This window comes from Semicossyphus pulcher, unplaced genomic scaffold, assembly GCF_022749685.1.
Source record: "Semicossyphus pulcher isolate SPU_LCO1_2020_fin unplaced genomic scaffold, fSemPul1.0.p SCAF_7, whole genome shotgun sequence".
Classification (NCBI taxonomy): domain Eukaryota; kingdom Metazoa; phylum Chordata; class Actinopteri; order Labriformes; family Labridae; genus Semicossyphus; species Semicossyphus pulcher.
The window spans coordinates 1,783,054-1,792,890 of record NW_027211748.1 but is presented as its reverse complement, the minus strand read 5'-3'; positions in this window follow the sequence as shown (position 1 = coordinate 1,792,890).

Genomic DNA, 9,837 nt, shown 5'->3' with positions numbered 1-9,837 from the left:
AGGCAAAGGCGGGGGCCTTGGCGTGCTGATCCCCGGCAGCATAGACTGGTTGTTGGCACGTGGAATGTCACTTCTCTGGTGGGGAAGGAGCCGGAGCTGGTGCGGGAGGTGGAGCGTTACCAACTAGAGATAGTTGGGCTCACCTCCACGCACAGCTCTGGCTCTGGAACCAATATCCTGGAGAGGGGCTGGACTCTCGCCTTTTCTGGAGTTGCCCAGGGTGAGAGGCATCGGGCGGGTGTGGGGATACTCACAAGCTCCTGGCTGAGCGCCGCTGCGTTGGAGTTTTCCCCGTTGAACAGTCAGAGCCTTCCTCTCCGCGACTTTGTGGTCGTTTCATCAGATCTGCAGCCGCATGTTTTGGACACTCGGGTGAAGAGAGGAGCAGAGCTGTCAACTGATCACCACCTGCGGGACAGACCTGGTAAACCTAAATGTGTAGTGAGGGTGAACTGGGAACGTCTGGTGGAGGCCCCTGTCGGCGCGGTCTTCAACTCCCACCTCCGGAAGAATTTCTCTTGCATCCTGGGGGAGGTTGGGGACATGGAATCCGAATGGACCGTGTTCAAAGCCTCCATTGTGGAAGCGGCTACAAGGAGTTGTGGCCAGAAGGCTGTCGGTGCCTGTCGTGACGGCAACCTGAGAACCCGTTGGTGGACACCGACGGTGAGGGAAGCCGTCAGGCTGAAGAAGGAGGCCTTTCGGACTTGGTTAGCCCAGGGGTCTCCAGAGGCAGCAGACGGGTACCGAGTGGCCAGAAGGGCTGCAGCTTCTGTGGTTGCGGAAGCAAAAACTCGGATGTGGGAGGAGTTCGGGGAGGCTATGGAGAAGGACTTTCGGTTGGCCTCAAAGAAGTTCTGGCAAACCGTTAGACGACTCAGGAGCAGGGATTGGCTCAAGCTGTTTTTAGCAGGGGTGGAGAACTGCTGACCCGGACTGAGGATATTGTCAAGCGGTGGAAGGAACACTTTGAGGAACTCCTGAACCCAGCCAAAACGTCCTCTGACGAGGAAGCAGAGTCTGAAGTTCCAGGGGAAGCCTTATCTATATCTGAGGCAGAGGTCGCTGAGGTAGTCAAGAAGCTCCTCAGTGGCAAGGTGCCAGGTGTAGATGAGATTCGCCCTGAGCACAAAGTCAAACACGTTCCCAGTGCGTGTTGGCCTCCGCAAGGGCTGTCCCTTGTCACCGATGCTGTTTGTGATTTTCATGGACAGGATCTCAAGGCGCAGCCGGGGGGAGGAGGGTTTCCAGTTTGGGGACCTCAGGATTTCATCTCTGCTTTTTGCAGATGATGATGTCCTGTTGGCTTCATCAGGCTGGGACCTCCAGCAGGCATTGGGGCAGTTTGCAGCTGAGTGTGACACGGTTGGGATGAGAGTCAGCACCTCCAAGTCTGAGGCCATGGTTCTCTGCCGGAAACCGGTGGATTGCCCCCTCCGGGTGGGGAGTGAGTCTGTGCCTCAAGCGAAGGAGTTCAAGTATCTTGGGGTCTTGTTCAGGAGTGAGGGTAAAATGGATCGTGAGATTGACAGGCGGATCGGTGCAGCATCAGCAGTAATGCAGGTGTTGTACCGGGGCCGGCTCACTTGATTGACAGGTGGATCCTGCTGGCTGTCTGCTGGACGTCAACACAGACACTAAGCTTAAAGGATAACTTCGGGATTTTTCAACCTGGACCCTATTTTCCCATGTGTTTGTGTGTAAGTGACTAGCGGAGACAACAGTTATTGAAATTGATCCAGTATTTAGGGAGGGAGCACCGGCCGGCAGCCGCCAAATGAGATGCACTGTAAGTAAGTGGGGCACCGCGCATACGCCCATATACAGCCACTAAAAGCGCTTGTTTTTGCTACTAACAGGCTCAGATCGTTATAATAAGTGTCTGACAACACTGTGGCAGCCATGCTACTTTACCTTATGCTCTCTGTTGTTGTCTGTAACCAAGTCTCGCTCATGGAGAAGTCCCGCACGAGACTGTAGTTGTTGCAGGGAGAAGGAGAGAGGAATGAGTGAAGACGACGAGGGAGAAGTGCCGTTTGTTGTGTTGGAGTACAGAAAGCGCTGCTCAGTGCTATCAAATTGTCATGGCTGAAGATCCTCTCTCCCTCCTCGTCTTATCTCACTCCTCTCTCCTTATACTGGATCGATTTCAATAATTGCTGTCTGCACTAGTCACGTACACACAAACACATGGGAAAATAGGGTCTAGGTTGAAAAATCCCGAAGTTATCCTTTAACTTCACCTGTTTGTGTTGTTAGAGCCTTTAGAGGACAAAGAATCTGTCTCTCTCTCTCTCTCTGAGATTTATGGAACTTTCTGTGTGTGCAAGAAGTCTGAGCTCCAGTTAAATGCAAGTGTTATTGTATTGATATATTTCTAGCACTATGTAGCAGGTATACTGTGTTCGCTTTAGCTGCTAGTTAGCCTGTTCAGCGTTTATCAAACATTTATTTAATCGTCGGCCAGTAAACAGGAGTCAGGAGTTGCCTGCTGACCAGTGAATTCTCTTCGTCGTCTAAACTAGTAAAAGTTTAAGAAGAAATTATGTCTTTGTTCATTTTTAACGAGCATTGTCGTGGAAATTACTTTTGCTACTGAAACAGAAGTTTTAATGTCCATTTAAATCTGATCGCTTGATTTTGACTAAAGCTCTAATGATAGAAACCTTCAGCTGTGGTGCAGATGGTGCAGCTGCAGCCCGACAGCTATTTATAACAGCCATGTTACAACATACAAACCCGCAGAGTAAAGATGTGACGTCAGTGTTTATGAAATGGCATGTGGTTACTCAAACTGAAGCTGAGACATACGTAGTTCTTCAGAGTGAGTCAGCAGCAGAGTATAATGCATCAGGGAACATGATGGGGGGGGGGGTATTTCCATCTGCACTCCCAGGACAGTGGAATTCCTCACATGGATATCAGTGATGGAGATTTCCACACCCAGAGACAGGGAGGACGTTCTGCTGAAAAATGACTCTTTGGCTGAGTTTCTGCAGACGTTCTGTCTGAAGTCCTGGAGTCTGCCGTCCCTCGTGAAACAGGCCAGACTGAGGGCGCTGCTCAGGCCCCACAGGAGGACACGTACAGACCGGACTCCTGCATGTGTTGTTGTGTAATGTGTCTGTTTTGGTCAACATTTGTTTCTTTTTACACTTTTCATTAAGATCTATGAGCTGCTTGTTTTTATTTGTATGTGCTTGTATTCTTATATTTCAGCAAAAGATGACGACAAGATCTGCAGATACTGAAAAGAAAAAGATAAGAGCCCTTTTTAGAGGGCATCAAGGTCAATGGTAGAATTAATTTCTTAGTTTTATTTGTGTCTAATTTTACTCTTAACGTGTGTGAATGCTAACTAACAGACTTCTTTATGGAAGAAATGAAATTCCTTTTGTAACAGTTTGAGATCACTGAGGATGAGTCAGCGGGCTGTTGTGCTGTTGTGCGGGCGGCATGTTTTCAAAATGTTCCTTTTTGTGTTTGTGTGTGTTTTTGTGTCCCCCCCCGACACATACACGCACACACACACACACACACACACACACACACACACACACACACACACACATACATTCAGTTTGACATTTACATTGGAAACCATGACAGCAGCAGATTTACGTAGGAAGAGAGGAAGCAAAGTGGTGAACAGCTCATTTTCATTTCCTGATGAATGTCATCATTAGCAGACTTTATTTATATTAAAGTGGTAATCTCGAAGATTTTCATGTAAATAAATGTCTGTTAGTCTCCATCACAGTATGAGGTAACACAATGGTGACTGAGCCCATGGCTCACTGATGAAAGCCTTATACTATATACTGCATTATATAGCAGTATATAGTTTTATTACAGTCTGGGTGTCTGTGGCGACATTTGCAGAATAAATCACAAGCTGCGCCCAGTTAGTGACGCGTTTTCCATCAGCCAGCAGTGGTTGGTCTGCCAGAGAGGGTAGGCGGAGCTAAGCGGCTGCTTTTCTGCTCGCTGCAAGTGTTGCGAGTAAACAGTAATCTACTATGGCTGAACAAACAAAGAAAAGATGGATGACTACAGATACAACTTCAAAAATAAGTGAAAATCCAAAGAAAAAGAAACAAACGTGACGCTCAGATGAAGCAAACACTCTGAAAAGGAAAGTGACCGTCAGCCAGGAAAATCAAGAGTTACAAATTCCTTGTATGTGTAAACCTACTTGGCAATAAACACCGATTCTGATTCTGGTTCAACCGGAGCCAACCGTGGACGTCACACATGCAATTTGCTCTGCTTTTCGTCTGAACACATCTTGACATTGTGCATGACGGGGAGAGCCCTGTGATTGGCCAGGACTGTCACAGCCTCGCCCGTCAGAAGGCTACAGCTGGACCAGGCCACAATAATTGACTGAGACACAGACGCTTGAGTGCAATTTGCGCCACACTGCAGGGCCCTGAAAATGGAGCTTTTGTTTAGTCATGTTGTTGATGCTCTCTCGCTCTGACCGCAGTGTTCCTCCTTTAACCAATAAAATGTCCTCCTCATGTTCGCCTTCAGGAAAGGCTTTAAGATTATTAAACTATTTCATTTGCTTTACTTTGACAAGAGTAAAGCAGTTAACTTATTGATTTTCGGGTGAGGGTGTGGACGTCCCATCCAGAGTGATCTATAAGTGAAATATTTGCAGGGTTCAGCAGCTCAGAGGAAAGTTTTACTCTCAGTGATGGCTGAATAAATTTCTCCTCCCTCAGTGTGCTGTTGATTCGATCCCTGGAGAGAGCCGCGCCTTCCTCTCTGCTCGCACACAGAGCTCACAGATCTCACAGATCTCCATCCACAGGCAACAGAAACACATCTTCACAGGGTGATTTGCTTCTTTTCAGGCTGTTCCAGTCACATGACATGACCTGTTTGTTGAGGTGGTCATATGTCAGCTACTGTTGATTATTTGGGCTACTTATTGTATCATTTGGGCTGTGCCAACTGATTATCCATCCATCGCCATCTATACCACTCATCCTTTTCAAGGCCTCGGGGGGGCTGGAGCCTACAGCTGTTAATGGGCGAGGGGCCTTGTTACACCTGGACTGATCGCCAATCAATCACAGGGCTGACACATAATCTGTCTACCAATCTAGGGGTTGTGGCCTTCAAAGGCCGTGTTTGAAGGCCGATGGCGCCACAGAAGCGCGTCGAAGGCTGTCCCAATTCGAAGGCTCCTTCAGATACGGCCGACAAATGTATCCCCCGTTTCCAGGGCTGCGAAGGATCCATCCCCAACATATCCCAAAATGCATTGCGCACCAATTCAAACGAAATGCCAGACTTGTACACGGCTGAGGAATAAACATTTAAATGTAAACGTTTTTGGTTTCAATTCAATCGTATAGCTAGTATTACACATTTAAAAAAACGAAGGGGCTCTTGAAACTAATTAATATTTAAAATAATAGGTTAACTTACTCGACATTAGTTATGCTATCTAGTTAGCCCGCTAGCTACCTGTTGTGCAAACAGGAAATGCTTCGTAGACCAGACCATCTCATTTCAGTTCCTCTTTAATGGTCTACGCAGGCTATAGAGCATCCTCCATAGACCGCCTCCTTTGAAGGCTGCAGCCCCTGGATTGAGACACAGCTATAGAGAAAGATGACCTTTTACACTTTCACACTCACACCTACGAGCTATTTAGTGTCACCAATGAACCTAACGAGCATGTCTTTGGACTGTGGGAGGAAGCCGGAGTACCCGGACATCAGAAGAAGGAGGAGCAGAGAGGGTGTGAACAAAGGTTTCACGCCCTCTTCCATCTGTTGTAACCTGGACATAAAAATCTAAGTGATGCTTGAGCTGAAAAGAGTCGACATAATACCAAAGAGATGGTATCAGTGAACGTTCTGACTCACTGATCCTTTCCTCTTTATGTTCAAAATAAACAAGAAACTCTGTTTTCTACAAAATGTTTGTGTGGATAAAATTGAAAGCGTTATTTTTTAGGAAACAGGGCTGATCACGGAAAACACAGTTTTTATTCTGTGTGTGTGTGTGTGTGTGTCTGTGTTTGTGAGGAGGCAGGGGGCAGTCAAACAGTCAGATTGTTTCTAATTGTTACCAGGACGTTTCTCCTAAATGACACACACTGCAATGTTCCCACGCAGTTGCTCAACACCATCCTGACGTTGAAACAGGCCATAACATTTTTATTGAGATCCCTGAATCACCAACAAGCTTTTACCTGAAAGAGGTGAGATGACATCAGTTCAGTTACTTCCACAGAAATCCATCATGCCGCCTGCTGCAGCTCTGAGCTTTGCAGCGGTCTACTTAGTTTGTTTTCAAACTCAGTCCAACATGCCTTTGCCTCCCTCTCTGCTGATAGAGAACAGATGTTGCTTGAATGTGTGACAGAATTTGTCAAATTAGATAAGTTAGCAGGAATAAAGACCATAAAGATTATTTCTGAGAGGTTATAAAATACAGGACTTGATTCCCACTGGGACGGGAACAGATTCTGTTTAATGTTCATGTAATTTGTATTAGTGTGGATTAGTGGATTACACTGAGACATGTTTAAACCCAGGAGGCCTGAATGCAGTCAACAAGCTGACAACTGATTACAACAATGAGGGACTTTGAGTTTCCTTTAAAGTGTTTACAGGATAAGATACTTTGGAGACTGAAGACAGAGAAACAGAGAAGGAAGAAGAAAGAGGAACACGGACATCAAACTGAAGATGACAAACGCTGGATCAACACTTAACACACACGCTGAAAGACGCACACTGCTGCTGAACTTACTGTGGATCACATCAGCATCACCGCTCACACTGCCACTACTCAGCCCTCTGCTTCAGGCCGCAGCTGACAGTGAACACGGCTGATCATCTGTTCATATGTGCGTATGTGTGTGTGTTATTCTTCATCATTAATTATTTTGGCCATTTGTTGGCAGCAGGATGATGTTGATCTATCACCTAGATAAGTTGTTATGGGGAGCAGGCTGACAAACACAGTCTGTGCGTGTATGTTGCACAATGATGAGATCATATATTGTTCATTGTCTCAGTTTGTTCAAGGAAAAAGTAAAAACTGTTCAAAAAACATATTTCAGTGACTCTGTATATCGAAGGTACTAATAATATACTCAGCATGCTTATTTAACTCATCAGATTGAACGTATTTCTCAGTGCAGGATGTTTCATGATGCTTTTTTGCCATTAGTTCAACCTGAATCGATCAACAGATCAGGAATGCTTATTCAGTAATTTATGTAACTGTATTTGTTTTTTATTAGTTAAAATGTGACAACGATTCAAAACCAAGCTTCATATTTCTAGAAGAACTGAAGCAGAGCAAACACATGGGCCTGACATGAAGTGTCATGTGGGGCGCTGGTTTAGCTCCTACAGGTCCCAAGTACAGAGGCTGCGGTCCTGATGCAGCGGCCCTGGGTTCGACTTTCATTGAATGTAATTAATGCCAAAAAACCCCACTGATAGGCGTGCCAATCTTGTGATGGTGACATCATTTGGAGCCAGAGCTGTGCAGTAGAGATCAACGGGTGGAGCCACCGTAACCACTTCCGCTAACCAAAACACACACTTAGCTTACTGAAAAACACAGCAAAGATCCTGCTCGCCGGCGTGTTTAACAGAACAGCTTCTTGTGTTGGCCTGAGGCTAACGTTCACAGATATGGACACTTTAATGACGATAGTGATTATTTTGGTGACGTCTCCTCTGGCTGATCCTCCTCTACTTTGCTAACAGAACTGATCAGCTACAAGAGCTGTATTTGTCAACAGAGCTGTCATCATACTTTTTATAGCATCCATCTTTTCATGCAGTCTGTGGTGGTAAGCAGCAGGAACTCATGATACATCCCGCATTTAATCATCATGAGTCAGACATTACACATTTCTCTAAATGTTGAACTGTTAACTGTATACAGGGGCGTATGTACATTTATACTGATTATATCAAACTTTTAAATGTTCTTTCACAAAAATGTTGATTGGAATATCAGTAAAGTTCTTCTTAGATAATGTTTTGATATTGTACAATAAAAAAACAGCATAAACAAATATATTTATCTGTGAGTATTATATTTTGTCCACACAAGAATGATTTCATGGGATTTTATCTTTAAAATATTTTTATTTTTAACATTTAAAAAACATTTTGACCATTTTGATAACTGAAAAAGAAGAAAAAGTCGTCTCTCAATCAGAAGGTTGGTGGTTCGATCCCTGACTGCGGCAGGCACATGTCGAAGTGTCCTTAGGCATTGCTCCTGGTGGCACAGCCATTGGGTATCAATGTCCATAGATCTGATTGGAGATTGACACTTAGGCCTTTGCCATCAGTGTGTGTTAAAGTGCTTTGAGTGGTCGGAAGACTAGAAAAGTGCTATATAAGTACAGTCCATTTACCTCTGTCTCCTCACTGTGACAAACTACCAGTTTCTGGCTTGATCAGTGCACACAGGTACATTGCATTTCCCACACCTGGATGAGGAAACATGAAAGGAAGAGAATGTTTAGAATGACCTATCGATCAATATGTAGCTATATAAATAAATGCACACATGCATGCGCGCACACATACAATACATACAGTAATGTTAGTAAGTAAAGGTTAACTAGCTTAGTTAGCTAGCTAGTCGTAGCTAACTATAAAGTCAGCTTATTTGTTGATACATGATAATACATGATACCATACACTTACACACAGTAGTGATGAATGACATCCACACATACATAAATGTCCGAGTATGTTGTTGAAATCTATGAATCTGATGACATCAAATATTTTCTGAGGTAAAAATGAAGATAATACTTACATGTATCAGGTCTTGCTGTGTACATGAACTTCATGACAGGTGACACTGCTGAAATAATCTGTGTTGTCCACAGTAAAAATATTCCTGACAGCCACAGTTGGTAAGAATCAAAGGTTCCCATGGTATTCCATAGGAAATGCATGCAGGTCATTTTTGACCCACTTATGGAAGCTTGGGCTTGTATACCAGCTTAAATTGTGTTTAAGATAACTTCAAAATTAAAATGACATAAAATCAAAAACATGTTTTTTGAGGAATACCTACAATATAAAATGTTCACAACTTTTTATTGCAAAAATATTGCAAGAAAACGACCCACTTATGCATCTAAGGGTTAAACGTTTAAGTGAACAAAGGCTAACATCAGTTAACCACGTCAGTGAGTTCGTCTCTCTTTCAACTTCATTTTTAAATGAAAGATTTAATGGTAAAAAACGAATGATGTGAAAATTACATTCTTTGAAGTGAGGTAGGCAACGTAGAAAAAGAGTAAGATTCATATGGATGTTGAAATGTTAAAGTGCCCCTCCCTGCTCACATGAACGTGCTCTGCCTCACTCCGGTGCAGGTCTAGGCCTCCAGAGAGGATTATGGAGAGGATCCAGTGCATTGTTGTCATGGGAACCATATCTAACCACATTTTTCAGCCAGTCTTATACAGGTCGGCCTTCAGTGAATTCAGTGCTAATGAACTGATAAGACAAACTTCTGGCATCAGCTGCACATAAAGCAACAACTTTTTTATTCCTATTCAAGGCTTTTTGTATTGATCGCTGTCAAGATGTTTCAAACAATATAACCGTATGTATCCAAAATAAGTCAAACCTCACTTTAATAATGGCTACCGGTATTAGTGTCAGCATAACTATTAGTTTAAGCATCTGTTTTTCTTATACTGAGTCTCCAGTGTTTCTGTGTACATTTAGAGAAGTTTCCTGTTGAGCTAAAATCCAGAACTTGAACTTGAGCTATTCCCTGCTGCCCTGACAGCGGACAGACTAAGTCCCATGTGAGCGA